Consider the following 9,836-nt stretch of genomic DNA (forward strand, 5'->3'; position numbering starts at 1 on the left):
CACTGTCCCCCAGGCACCGATGTCACTTTAAAAATGCCACACGCCTACTATTATTGTTCAGAGATTAGTGAACAAAAATGAGAACAGGCCTTCAATGAATATGTTACAGTAAAAGGGAATTTTTAAGCAGAATGTATAGTAAGCATTTTGCAAAAGACTCAAAAATATTTTATCATCTCATGGGGCATCTGGTGAGTATGCCTTCACTGTCTCTGTGTGTATGTGTGTGTCTATGTTTGTATGTGTGTGTGTGTGTGTTTTCCTGAAGTCTCAGAAATGGTAATGCCCTTAACCCCAATGCAGGGAAGACTTAACAGTTGGTATTGACTTTGTGAACATTTACCATTGAGGATTCAGACTATTCAATTCTATTTCAACTGAGGGCTGCAGACGGAGAGGGAGGAAGTCCCTAGGCTCCATGTTGCTCACACACAAACACACACACACACACTCATATACACAAACACAGCCGCACACACTCTCAGACTGTGTGTTGAATGTGTTATTCTCCAGTGATATCGACTCAATCGGATTTTAACCCCTCTCTGCTGGAGCCGTACAGAGACAAACGCTCTCAACATAACAAAGGCTGTGTGTGTGTGTGTGTGTGTGTGTGTGTGTGTGCGTGTGTGCGTGTGCGTGCGTGTGTGTGTGTGTGTGTGTGTGAGAGAGAGTGTGTGCGTGTGCTATGCCTGTACGTGTGTACTTTCTGCATTGTTGTTTCAGATGCGTAGCCCTTTGAATAGCCGTCACACATGGGAGTACAAATGTGCCACTTGCGTCAACGTAAATCAAAATAAAACTATAATCTGCATATTTACACCTTGAAATCCACTTGGTCTTTTAATGAATGCTTCAAGTTTTTTGGAAGGAGTGTTTCATGATGAGATTGACACCTCTCTCACATTTGTCCATTAAATATAAAGCTACAGCCAGCAGCTGGTTAGCTTAGCTTAGCACAAAGACTGGAAACAGGTGAAACAGCCAGCCTGGGTCTGCTGGACTATTTCTTGGGCGGGAGGAGAAACTTCCTGGAGTTTCTGCAGGCCACCTTGCAGCTGGTCCGTGCCAAGAAATAGTCCGGCACGTAACTCCCTGTAAAACAGTTGTCATTTTCACTCTTCAGCTTTTGTGCAGATTAAAGAAACATGACACAACATGTTCATTTGTTTGTTTCAGGGGTGCTGGTTGAACAGAAACAGGCTTGCTCTTTTCCCCTTTCCAGTTTTTGTGCTAAGCTAAGCTAACCAGCTGAAGCCTTATATTTAACAGATGGATATGACAGTAGTGTATATCTTCTCATCTTGCTAACTCTCTGCCAGAAAACAGTTTTCCAAAAAAATGTCAAACTATCCCTTTAATCTTTGACTCATTTTGAATGAATGAGTCTTTACACTTTGAGTTCTTCCTTAATCTTTGTTTATTTTTTGCTCCTCTCACTTCTCTCTGTGGGTTTTTGTCCTCAACCATTTTTCATTCTCTGGCCTGTTCTTAAACGTGACCCATGTTCTCTCTGAGGATTGACTCCACACGGCCACACATTCTACCAAGACACCCCCTAAAACCACCCACCCACATCATTTATACATGTGAGCATTAGGACTTGTCACAGCCTCTCAGTCAGGCCCTTTATCAGTCCAGGCCATAGATTCTCATTAAACGGGTGAATCCCCTGTCCCTGACACTTTGGCCATCACACGTCCACTGTGCCGTCTCTCCACCACTGACCATTTATCCAATCCGACTGGACAGATAGCCGTGGAATGACTGTGCTACTGTTTGCCTCTCTCAGTGCTAGGTGACATTTCTTCACTGCTGTATCATATCGTACTGGCAAGCAAGCGCGCACTTTTAAGCTGCTGCACGCATACACAAAAAGATACCTCACATTCCGCAATTAGTCAAAATTCCCATCCACAGCCAAAAAAGTGTATTGCATTTGCATCAGTGTATCTCTGCTTACTGTAATTTGACTGGATGATTGGCTAATCAGTTTAACCAGTGGTCAAACACGGTCAGGCAATAGCCTGTGTGGTCACTAGATAAGAGGCGCTACTCCTTGAAGACCGGGCTAGCTGCCTCGTTAGTGCTGGGTCAGTGAACTGCCGTCCAGATTTCTAAATGGCCACTCAAAGACCAGAACTGGACGCGTGAGCGTGTGTGTGTGTGTGAGAGAGAGAGAGACAGAGACAGAGACAGAGACTGGTGTTACTGCTATCTCTCTGGACTTTCTCATCGAAGGCTCAGTGTTTACCGCGGGTAACCAAGTCCCCTCAGCATGTCTTCACAGGGGGAAATGTTTAATAGGGATGTTTGTATACCTGTGCTGTTGCTGGCTTGAGATTAGAGTTGAGCTGTGAATTTTTTTCACTTTCTGCTGGTGATACACTCCTGCTCCTGATGGGCTTTGTTGCAGTTTTGAAGCAGGTAAATATCAGCGGCATACAGTATTTAGTAGGCCTGAATAGAGGACTCTTCACAATCTTCCAGCCCCTTGACCCTGTGTCTCTCTCTGTGTGCACGCACACACACATCTCCAGCCCCTGACCCCCACAACAGAGCGGCAGTGAGGTCTGTGCTGAGCTGCTGCTGGATTGACTGGCAGTTCATCTGTCCAGAGAGACAGAGCCAGAGAATGTGTGTGTGTGTGTGTGTGTGTGTGTGTGTGTGTGTGTGTGTGTGTGTGTGTGTGTGTGTGTGTGTGTGTGTGTGTGTGTGTGTGTGTGCGTGCGTGCAGGCCCAGTCTGGCAGCAGAAAGCAGGATCTCCAGGGAGGGCCGGATGTTGGGTCAGGAAGAGAGGAAAACAAGAGCGGAGGAAGAGAAGAGGGGTTGGAGAGAGAGATATACATAGAGGACAAGACTCTGTCTATACGTGTGTGTGCATATGTGTGTGTGTGTGTGTGTGTGTGTGTGTGTGTGTGTGTGTGTGTGTGTGTTGTATACGTAAAATGTAAAAAATGGATGCATCCTCCGCATCCTCCACCTCCTGCTGCATCAGGTATTTCTTTGGCATATGGGAATGTCTCTCTCACAGTTACATACAAACATACAACATATGTATGTGGGGTGTATCAGATGCAGTAGATTTTGATTTATATATTAATCTTCATGCATTGTGTGTATGTGTATATGTAGTATATATATATATCTCTATATATAGATATATATTATATATCAACATTTAATGGCAGCAGGAGGGCGGGAGCCACCACATTTTTTCACTTCTGTTTGAATGCACCAGATCTGTCACTACATGGGGGGTAGAGAGAATGTCATGGAGGAGGTATGTCTTTCTTCGTTGTATCCATCCACATAGTATTTTAATTGGGTCCTCTCTCCTCTGCAGAAAAAAAGAGAGGGAACAGAGGTGAGAGGAGGAATGAATCACGAAGGGGTGGAGGGCGGAGTAACGTGCTGCTCTGGGTTTCCATCTTCACCTCCCCAGCTATGCCGTCTCACCATTGTGGCCCTCACAATGACTACACACCAACGCACACATCTGGGCACATGCACGGCAGCTAGCCCTATGTTGTGTGGTCTTGTAATGTGTTTGTATTGAGTCTTGCTGAACAATGGTGCAGCAGACATTCCTCCTGTGTTGGATAAGACTGCCTCATAGAAACATAATAATAATGCTAAACCCAAACCATCTCTCAGTGACTGTCAAACACTCCCTGAGCAATGGACAAACTGATAGAGCCTGGGAAATGGGACAGAGAATGTCTGAGAGAGAGAGAGAGAGAGAGAGAGAGAGAGAGGGAGAGAGAGAGAGAGAGAGAGAGAGGGAGTATGTGTGTGTGGATGATATGTGTGTGTGTGTAAATATGGGAGTGAGCGTGCATGTTTGTGAGAGTGTGTGTATGTGTGCGTGCGTTGTATGTTGATGGTTGATGGTTGATGTACAGGCCTGGAGGGCAAACGCTCTAGGCTTCTCTCGTTAAGAACCTGTCAGTCATCGGCAGAGAGGAACCAAAAGGAGTCCAAATCGCAACACTGAGTGCGTGTGTATGTGTGTGTACACGTGTTTGTGTGTGTATAAAATGCATTCAGCCACTTGGCTATTCCCAAAAACAAGCAAGGAGAGAAGTAACTGTGAGAGGGGGAGCGGCTGCAGTGCTACATGAAGCCACACTGCCCTCCAGTGGTTTTCAGTTGCTTCACCACCCCAGAGGACTCAGATGTGCTGTGAAGCTCTGGAGGTGGAGGCCAACCTTGTTGACTGAACATGACCTCCTACTTGTTAACTGTGGAGATTTGACAATTGGAATAGATTTTTAATGTTCATCTCAGACTTAACAGAACAGTAAGGCTTCATGCAAACAGTCTAGAGAGGATGCACGCCACAGTGTGCAGTGACAATGTGCACTAAAGAGAGCAGACAGGAAGGAAAAAGCGGAAGTGTGAAGGAGGTTGTTCTGACTCTAATCTTCAACACTCTTGACTGCCCTTCTGACACATGCAAGTCTCCATTTAGTTCATCTGAAAATCTTGTACAGCAGAGGGCGAAGGCTAGTCTGTTGTTTCTCTTGGATGTATGTTCCACTGGATAGTTTTTATTATTATGTGTTTCATGTACATTTTCTGTTGTGTAAGCGAGCCCAGTATTTTCAGACTGTGTGTGTTTCTGAAGGCAATAAGATCAGCCGGATATTCTGTGATACCATCAGTAGTAACCACTTGCATCGTGTACAAGCTTTAACAAGACATTTCAGTATTTTCATATTTCTATGGCATACAGCACTTTCATGCTCAACTTCCATGATTTTCATCATCTTTGACCCAACTTTAATATCACATACTTTCTTCATGCCAATTTTATCTAAAACAAACACTTAAAAAAAAAACAAAACAAAAAAAAACTTTTTCTTGTCTGCATCTGCTAAAGTCTAAAGATTTAAACTCTCTCAAAACTTGTTTCTTCCTAACGACAAAAGATTGTATTATAAGTGAAAGACAGCAGAGGTGTCATTGAATAATTTACTGTTAATGCTTTGCATACACTTGCGTCATGGCTGCCATCTTTATGCAGCCCAAAAAAACAGCATCCAAGGTGTTTAAAACATCCGTCGAGAAAACAACAGGCACATACGAAAACATGTGAAACTCTTAACCCACATACGGTGTAGCTGCACCATGCAAAGAGTGGAGGAAAAACTGCATGCATCTGGGTGTAGCACACTCTCTCTCACACACAGGCACATGCATCGCCTGCAATCCATTTTTATCACACCTCCCTGTGGTCACAGCTGTGACTGCACAGAGGAACTAACAGCCCAAACTTCAGTTGATTCAGTCTGCGGCCTCCCTCCTCCGCTGTCCTCGCTGTCATTGTAAGGAGCTTCAGACATTTATAATGATGAGGAGAGACGAGGAGAGGGCACGAGAGGAGGAGATGAGAAAGGAAGAGAGAAAAAACTTTTGCGCAACAATCAAAGATGAAAAAAAAAGAAAAGAAAAAGAAATTGGGGAAGCTGTGACACAGTTTCTCATTCAAACCACACCCCCTTCCTCAACCCCTACATAAACATCGAGAGCTTAAAATAGAGAACAGAGATGCGTTTACATTTACCAACAATTATGTTCATTCTTATCAACGCAGCACTTGGAAATCAATGAAAACACCCGTTTACTATCTCTGCTTGTGAATATTACTTTAGCCGACTGATAATAAAGGAAGTCTCAGTTACACTTTTACGTCTCAGTGCTTTACACACTAGTAGCAGTGCCTCATCTCAGGTAAAATCAGTATTTCCCTTCATTTCTTACCAAAGAAAGGAAGTTCTGTCATGTGGGAGGAAAGACATGTCTAGTTTCCCTTCACCTCCAGCTTCACAGGTTTCTCTCTGATGGATGTGAAACAGGGAGCTGCTACAGACGAGCTCAGCAAGCCTCGCCCGGCTTAATGAAGGTTAAATACAAAATAACAATTTGAATACGACAATAATGTACCAGAGTTTAAGTTTGAAAGTTTGTTTCTTCTAAAGTACAAGCTGTGATTCCTTCAGTCTACCACGGCCTACATGGGGTTTTCACCTAACCACACTCAACACAAATGTACTGTATTCTAGTTGTGGGACTGTAATAATGTGCAGTGAATTACATGGCATACAATGCACAGTTTGTGTATCTGGATCACTATTCACTTTTTATATCTCGACAAACAAAACACATAGAACTACACAGTTTACCATAAGTCACATGTGACATTTATGGTTAATTCTGATAACTGTTGAATAGTTAAAGATTTTTAGATCAGTTGAATTGAAAGTTGTTTATGTTGTTTATGTCCATTCTGTCTTTAATTCTTATTATTAGTCTTATTATTATTATTGTTGTTGTTATAAATTAGTGGGCTTTAGAGGTGCTGGTTGGCAGATCTTCAAGTGTATTTCCCAAAATGTTGAGCTGTCCCTTTAAATGACTTATGACAATGACGATACAGAATGTGGAATCTGAAGCAGACTTATAGTAAGCAGCACTGATGTAAACTCAACCATATTTAATGGCGAACACATTAGCAAACAAAGCTACCTCCTTAGAGCAACAAGAGCACCCATAATTCACCCGCGTGCTATCACTATTTTGATCAGCTGTCTGTTGGCTGTCTGCTGATTGGCTTTCCTTACCAGCAGCTCGTTTTCTTGACTGTGTACCATGTGGCGCTGGCTCTGCGTAAGAGCCCCTTCAGACAGCAGATGCACACACGGCATGTTTTGTACTGCACTGCATGTTCACCCAGTGGACACAGCTGTAATCTCTCTGCGATTCCATACACTAAACAAGAAATTGACACTGAATCGTCACAAATAATGTGAAATAAACATAAAGTCTTGCTTTTGTGTCTCTTCTCGAGTCACAGGCACACCCTCTCTCTTCTGCCCACATGTGCATGCTTTCTCCTTCTATCATCCTCTGTCTGTCTTTCTCTCTCTCTCTTTCTCGTTGGCAAGCCAGTTACATGATGTTTAGATCATTGAAGTCTCCTTCCACCTTCCAACATGCATTTGGCTTACAGTCTCAGAATGACGTACGTGCAAAGTTTCACACTCGAAAATGTTCACATTTATCTTATGAATGAGGAAAGGTTCTCAGTTGCTCATAATAAATCTCAGCTGAAGACGAGCATGTGCGAGCAGGATTTTGTGGCATCACAACCAGCCTGGCAGCCAATCACAGTCCAACATGCCACTGACACAGGGGTGATGAGGGAACTTCCAGCAGCATGCAGTTCTGTTTCATCTGAAAACATGTCTGGAAGAGAAATTCAAATTAATTTCAACCTAAAAGAGACAACTGGTCATCAAAGCTGTGTGTTCAATTAATGTTAGGAGGAGGATCGCAGGAGGAGGTTCAGCGACCTAACTAAAGGCTCTTGGTCAGTCTGATCATGGAGGATTGTGGTTTTTCTTGAATAATGAAAATGTCAAAAGTGACTAAAAGACGGAACGTAAACTGAAGCCACAAGTGTTGAAGTCAGTTGTCCAGACGCCCAATCCGTAACACTTAACTCCATATAAGAACATCCCATCGCGTTGGCACTGAACACACTCATTAAATTTTACGTTTTTACTCATGCAGGATAACTGTGTGTGAATGCTCTTTATAGAAGACTTGTGGGAGGAAACATTTAGAAAAAACTCAGATGATGTTGATAAAATGTGTTAACACGATGCAAAGAAGTAGATACTGCTGACATACAAGTTCCAACTAAAACCCACATTTAACTATTGCTAAAGCAAAATAATCCTAGACTTTATTTAAGCCCAACACAGAAAGTATGACAGTGCTGTGGGGAGAAACAGTGGTTAGCTGACACTGTCCAGTGAGTCATTTGTCAGGCCATGTGACTTATGTTTGCAAGTCGTGGTTGGTTTGTGGAAAGACAGGGCAAAGTGAATGGGCAAGGACAAAAAGTGTGTCAGTTTATTGTGTGATTTAGACCAAAGAAAAAGTTGGCTAATGTTTGTTGAGGGAATAATGAGGACAAATATCAATCATACGTTAGTGAAACTAAAACCTTATATTAGGGAATAAAAATCTAGAAAAGCAAAAAAACAAAAAGAGATATTTCTGGTCGGTGGGTCATGGGGTGATGACCAGTTTCTTTGTCTGTCAGCAGCACGTTTCTGTTCACTTCAGTTCAGTTCCCGGCTGACACTGAAACCAGAACCACAGCTGTTCATTTCCTCTAGTTTTCTCCAGGTCAGAATATCTAAATTGGACTCACAAAACCAGGTCAGGTTTTGAACCCAAGCTTTCTATAGACAAAATCTATAATGTTTTAAAGTGAACTACAAAACGCTGCTGTCGATAATAAGATTAAACAATATAAAAATACACAAAATAAGATATATATAGTGTTTATATCATCAAATTCAATATGTGTTCACTCTTTGGCGTTCTATTGATTGTTCTTAAGGAGGCTGCTAACAGCGTTTTACAGCCTCAAATACATTTAAAACTGAGCTGACCAAGGCTTTTTTTGGTTGTCATACCACAATGAAGCACTTTCATGCATGTATACTTTTCACAGCAATACATGCAGTCAAATGCAAAACCATGCTGTGTCCTCCATTTCTAAATATGCTGTAATGTCTGGTGAGCAGTGTCGCTCGCATTAAGGTGCTCTGCTGTTGGTTTAATGCCTATGTGGTTCTTGAGGTTTCTGTTTTTGCAGTGAGGCACCACATCGATAGTGCTGATCTATATGTAAAACAGATCTGCTAACTTGACGGCGCTAACAGACAGTTACACAGTTGCGTGACTTGCATTGAAGGACTCACACACATTAAAAAAAAAGCAAAAAAAATAACAGTTTCATTTGGATTGCATTAACTTGGTGCTGCTTGCTTAAGAGCCACTTCCTGATTACAAGAATCTATACTCTCAGAAGTGGAAATAGCCAAATACCATGTGTTTCATTGGTCTGGGAGGAAATCCATATTTAGATCTTCATACTAAAAATGTGATCTTTTTGTCGGAAACACAGGACGTTCCTATTGGGTTTCAACGTATTTCCATTTAAATATATCACAACGGTGAAAGAAAGCAAGCATTGCATTATCACTTTCTTCAGAATAGACACAAGTATGATTGAAAGGTTGATGTGATCTGTGTGTTCTCATCTTTGTTTGTGTGTCATAGAGGTTCCTATCCTCCTCACCACACTACATAGACTCAGACCTTCATCCACTGTATAGCTGCTGTCAGTAAAAGCCTTTCCCAGCTCAATTTCCCGCTGTCCAAACTCAAGAAACGGCTCTGCTTAGTTGCATCTACTATTTTCATATAACTGCATGAAATAGCTGACTGTGTTTCATCCAGATTCACATCAGCTCACCACTCTGTGTGTGAGTCTCACTCCCCAGAGAGTTTCTCTACTCCTCTCCTTCCTCTTTTATCCCCTATTTTCTTGTGTATGTAAACAGAAGTAAAGCATTTTTGGGCTCCAAGGCAGAGCATGATGATCAAACACCACGCGCGATCAATGACTTTGAAGAGATCTAACATCCCTTATAAATGTATTTCACACAGAAGGAACAGCAGAAATGAAGAAATTTACTTCTGGAGCCAATGGCCACATGTTTTCTCTCTTTAGACTGAGACAAGAAAAAAAAACAAAAAAAACACTGAGAACAAAGTTGAAGAATAAGGAAAGATTTTCTTGCACATTGCAGCGTTGGCTCCTCGTGCCTTTTTGATTACATGGCCGAGAGACTGCGGGCCTGTAAGCTTAAGAGCAGGGAGGAGTCAGTGAGAGAGAAGAGGAGCTCAAAGAAGTTTCATTAGATTTTGTCTGTTGATGATCTGATTTCAAACAGTCTAATAGAAGCCA

This window comes from Chaetodon trifascialis, chromosome 4 (genome assembly GCF_039877785.1).
Source record: "Chaetodon trifascialis isolate fChaTrf1 chromosome 4, fChaTrf1.hap1, whole genome shotgun sequence".
Lineage (NCBI taxonomy): Eukaryota > Metazoa > Chordata > Actinopteri > Chaetodontiformes > Chaetodontidae > Chaetodon > Chaetodon trifascialis.